Below are 6,000 nucleotides of genomic sequence, written 5' to 3' on the forward strand. Positions count from 1 at the left end.
ACTCTTGTTAGTCTTAGATAATACTCGAATAAAATTAAATATTTCATCATCAGCCTAGGCTTTATATTGGAGTCGACTTTCAGTTTTACCGGGTGCAGCGGGTGTACCAGTGTTTTATATAGAACGACTGCCTAGTGCCTATCGGTCCTCCATCCAGTTACCTGAATTATACCACGATACCCCTGAGTAAAACTGGTTGTCAGACTTTCAAACCTCTGACTACTGGTAATGACATTCAAAGATCTCTGAAAAAGATAGACGGAATCCAAAATTTATCGAGCCCTCCGAACCACAGAATAATTTGGTATGTATAAAATGGTCACCCATCCAATGACCAACCTCGACAAGCGCAATTTAGCCTGAAAGATCGACCCGTGCGACTGTTGTTACTTAGCTACGAGCTCCTCAAATCTTTACAGCACTAAATCCAAAAAAGAGATGATTTTATTTGTTAATTTCTTATTACTCTCATTCCAAATATAGACAGTAATAGATACGCGAGAATCAAGCAGTGGAATTTTTCCAATGTCTTGTCTTACGATAACAAAGTTGTTTACAAAGTCACAACTACTTAGAAGCTTACAAGGTATCAAGTTCAATTCCATTGTTATTCAATCTAGCGTGCATTTTCTCTGACTTGTCAACAAGAACAAAGAAAATATATACAAATACTAAAATTACAAATAGGACTGTCTGTCTGTTACACTTTCTTACATAAGGACTTATACAACTAGAATTAACACTAAAAATTTGAATTAAATAACTTATTTTTTTATATCTCACACACGGTTGCCTGATTCCAAACTAAGCAAAGCTTGTTCAATGTTAACTAGACAACAGATAAACATATTTCTAATCTAAATACATAGATACTTAAAAGATAATTTTACAACCAAGTTCAGAACAGGTACTCGTGCTCATCACACAAGTCCTGGGTGGGATTTGAACGTACCACACACGGCGTTACTCCGTTAACCACTGGCGCTAAACGTGCAGTTGAAATCGATTAGTCGTATATACCCTACAAAACTTCTTCTTCTTCTTTTTCTTCTTAGCGTGTCGATGGCAAACAAATTATAATATTAATTTAAAATAGTGTATGACACACAAAACTATAGGCTATGTATATGTATACAGTTTTACCAATCATACTTACGTTGCTCCATACAAGTCCGCCCGCGCCGATTTAACTGTGATGACGTTTGTGTAAGTTTGTAATGTAGCTAGCGCTTAATCCGCTTATCTAATTACGATAAAATTTGACAGGAAGATAGCTGAAGACATGGCCTCAAACATAGGCTACTTCTGTTCCTGAGTCATTGTCCCTTTAATAAATAAAAAGGGGATGAATGTGTACATGTAAATGGAGCCGCACGTATTAGCTAGTTAATTATCTGTTGACAAAAACATCACATTGTTGTGACTACGAAGAAAGAATACACGTACAAACGTATTCCAAATAAAAACATACCGTATTTAGACGTGTTAGAGTATAAAATTGTGTACAATATAATGATTTCTAAGAAAAGATTACGACTAAATAAATGGTTGTTGCCAGGTGTCTTTAATTCGACGTGGGTGACCTTTTATTATGATACTTATATTTCTATAACATATTAATAAAATTCGAATATCTGTCTGTCTTCAGAATAACTATGTTTTAAAAGCTTATGATTTATTGAATGATTCAAGCGTATAACGTACTGTAAACCAATAATTCGAAAGTTTAAGTACCTTTTTACTGTCTTTCTATTCAGCGGTTTTATTATTTGGCGTAATTTTAGATTGGTTTTATAGATTTATGTAAAATGCTTACTAAAAATTTTTAAGGTTTTCAAAACTACATAATAGGCTGTTTTTTATCGAAGAAATATTTAAGATTCTTTCGTCACAATCAATAATCCTTTGATAATTACGAAAATTGGGTTGCTATGTATCTCAGAAGACAACTTTCTCTTTTTTTATAGTCTGTGTCTTGTATTTTGATGTCCGTTGTGTGATATGCTGTCTATTTAGTTACATTAAGTTCTAGTGATTTATTACTCTCAGAAGTATCGAGAAGTTACTGTTTGACGTAAAAAATTACTTGAAAAATATAGTTCTCAAACAATTTCCTATGGGCGGTTTTCAAACAAGATTTCTCGATAACTACTCGGTTGTCAAAACTCCTAAGTTGTAGAAAATTACTCCTTTGGAGTATTACATTAAAGGTGAGTAAAACTGCGGGGCGAAACTAGTTTGTAATAAAAGCTTACAATAACTGGCTGTTGCCAAGTATCTATTTCTGCGTGGGTGACCTCTCATTACAGTATGATACTTATATTTCGTGCTAATTGCTATTATTCGGCGATTGAACAAATATAAACGAGCACTTGCTTGAAACGGTTGAGGAAAATACTTATATTGGTGAGTATTATGTTTCAAAGACTCTGATTTTTCTAACACGTGTCGTTTCTATAGTTAGAGATTTGATATATTCGGGTTGACTAATTGATTGATTTGGGAGGTCGATATTCAGCAGTTGGTAGAATTGAGCCGTGAATAAAAAAATTATCAATATTGTAGGACAACTCACACACGGTCATTTGACTTCAAACTAAGCAGCGCTTGTACCACGGTAACCAAATACCCGATAAACATGCTTATATACTTCTAAATACATACTTATATACATAAATTAACAACTGGGCTCAGAACAGATACTGGAGCTTAACCACTGCGCCAAACACGCAATCGAATAATGATGACGAATACTTATTACTTACTGTTGTCTAGTAAAAATCTAGTTTGATTATGTGCTGTATTGTAGTCGTTAGTATTGATAGACTAGTGTCTTTTTCGTTAGCTTATTAGTTGTTCAATCTTTTATCACGAGTAAACTATTAAATGTTTTTATGAAAATGTACATGGACTTAATTGGAGACCCGGGCTTGAACATAGTTTACTTTTTAGCATAAAGTTTAAAATAGGGATGTTGATATTTTAAATAATAAGTAGAAATACAATGAGACGTTTATTGTGCATTTTTTGTGAGCTCTTTAAACAGAAATTTCGTTCTATTTTCTAGAAATCACACTTATCTTTGTTGGAGTACCCATAAAGCTATATAATTTAAAAGCAAATACATTTTAGTTTTTATTTACTGGCGTGTTTTACAGCTCAGTTTCCTTTCATTAAAATCTTTTGTTCAAGGCTTGAAGAAGTCTCAAGTAGGTCTTAGGTTTAAATTAAAATACTACTAGTCTTTCCTCTCTTAGCTCTTTGAAATCAGATTTGTTCTTATTCCGTTTGTTTGTCCCGGACACTAAAGTCCGTTTATTTAGAAAATAGGTGTAAGTCGGAGTTTAATTAACTTTGTGATTATTCATTGTCTGTTTTTTGTTATACATTTAATTTACTTAGCAGTTAAAGCATATACTTTATTGGTTTGTATTTTAAAGTACCAGAGTTCTTATATACAATTTTTTTTCTTATGTTTCGTGTAAAGTAGTACCAACAATGTAACCCAAATTAGGGACTATTTATTATTAGTTAGAGATTTAACTGCGTAATATTTCAAACGATTCTCAATACGTAATAATATTATCTGTCATTAACGTGAAATTACTCTTTGAATAAAGCTACGCAAATAAGAAAAATACGTCTTTAGAAATCTAAAGAAAAGCAGACTTAGCCATCTATTGATTTACGTGACCTTCATATGAACTATAGTCTCTTATCTTTGATGCACGAGTACAATGCGTCGTGATAACACATTAACGTATTACAGTGATTGACTACTCAAAGGCTAGCCATTACAGGTAACCTGATATCTACTTAGTCATAATAGGGTGCCTAGTCTGGCCTTCGTACCTAATAGCATTGTTAGGTTCTTAGAACGACAAGAATAGATGAAGTCTTTGTCTACACTTACAAAGGCTTAAGTAACTTGGAACGTGTGTCGCTAGGTAAAGGAAAAATGCAAGAGTTATTTTGTACTTTTGATTCTCGCACATCGTAAAATTTGCTCCGACTAGGTGTGATGATCTATAAGGTCGGGGAAAAAATCTTTTAGCATTATAGTATGTATGAACTTGTAATTAAATCTTTTCTCTACACAAAAAAGCTCGATATTTGGGTACCTCACAAGCTCACTGAAAGAAACCTAATGAACCGTGTACTCATTTGTGATTCTTGAAGCCAAAGAGATTTTATTACAAGTTCATACATACTGTAATGCGAAAAGACTTTTTTCCCGCCCTAATACATGAAAACTATTTGTTACCTGTGTGCAACAAAGACTACAATAAGATTATATTCGGACTTAAACTTAATTATGAATAATTACAAAAAAAAATATTTCGTCTGTACTTCATAAAACATCTGTTACACAGTTGTAAGTGAAATCTAAGTTTAGATAAAAAATGCCTAGTGTTATAACATTAGTGAGAATTTGTCTATAAATTTAGCAAATATCTCTCTTAATACCAGACACTATTCAAATCTCACGTCCGCTCGTGATGATCTATGTTAGCTCGAAAGGGATAGTATAGTGTTCGTCCAGTGAAAGGGGTTAAGTTATTTCCCGTCCATTCAAAAATATGTTCCGCTTCACACGCTTTATCGAGAGCCTCTAATAAAATCGTGAGACGGACTTTATTCGCTCCGGTGATATGAAGCATGCATGCGCCATGACGCGTCGCTTCGTCGCCTTTGACAGTACGTAATATCTTCAACGCTTTGAGTGCACAAAATATTATTACCTTACGGCGCAATTGCTTCCTGTTGAACATTTCATCGTGTAGGGAAAATATCCGGTGCATCAATTTGTTCTGTACAAGTTTAGCGAAATTGAAATTTGATGGGAACAGCCTCCCGTCGGTTCTCTACCCTTTAATATTGCCTTTGTTTGTTGTTGAGTACACTGCATTAGGGGCAACATTGTAAAGAATCTCCACACGAGGAGGGAAATGTTGGTTAAAATGCAATTTGAAATTGCTGAATATTGCTTAGCTTAGCAAAGTTTGTTATCTTACAATACTCTTCGTCTTTCATAGATTAACCAAAAAATATTTAAATCTAGTGTAATGCTTTGCTTACGTAACGCTAGTGTCATGTAATGTTTTAACAACGGTTTATTTGGAGCAAAAATCGTCGGGCTATATTGGACCTAAGATCTTTTGATTCAGACGCAAGCTTATCTCTAATAAAATAATTTTACATTTTCTTTTCAACGTAATTTTAGTGAATGTTGGCCTCGTTGAAAAGGAATTCTAAGTTATCTGGAATCTCTATAGTCTCAGGTAGCGAAGAAGTAATAAGTATCATAATAAATCGTGAGTGATGAGGTGTGGGTTAGTTTGTAATTTTAAGATTATTTACATTTGAAAACTAATTAAGTCAGTACGCGCAATAATGCGCACTATTAAATTAGATTTAATACATGTACCTAACATGATTTTCTACACTCGGTATTATTGAGTATCGAGAAATTGGCATTTAAAATGTTCTCGACAAATTCCTACGACGCCAGCTAGAGGCGCTGATTAGTTTTTCGTACAAAAGTTATCCATAGCCGGTTATCAACAGTCGATACTTGCAAGTAATCGCGCTACTTTAATGATAACATAGTTTTAGTAATAAAATTCAAGGTTATAGATTCATTTCATACTGCGCTTCGGTATAAATGTGTATGTCGCAGGGATATGATAAAATTAGGGACTTGTTCAAATCTCTAAGTGATTTGATGAAATCCCGGTAAATGAACAAACAAAGTGAAGATTTGAACATGTCCCTAATCTATTCTAGTTATTTGATAAAATCCCTAAACAAGTGAATTGATATTCACTTGTGAAACATTATTTCCGTTTTTATTTGTTTGATTCGCTAAATGACGAAATACGATTAGTAGTGATTTTAGTCTTATCTTATTTATATTTATCTTATAATTGTTCTTTGTTGTCTAGCCTTACCAATTAAAATTTTGATATAATACAAACTTTGTTTTTGTCATTTATCTAT

This window comes from Anticarsia gemmatalis, chromosome 13 (genome assembly GCF_050436995.1).
Source record: "Anticarsia gemmatalis isolate Benzon Research Colony breed Stoneville strain chromosome 13, ilAntGemm2 primary, whole genome shotgun sequence".
Classification (NCBI taxonomy): domain Eukaryota; kingdom Metazoa; phylum Arthropoda; class Insecta; order Lepidoptera; family Erebidae; genus Anticarsia; species Anticarsia gemmatalis.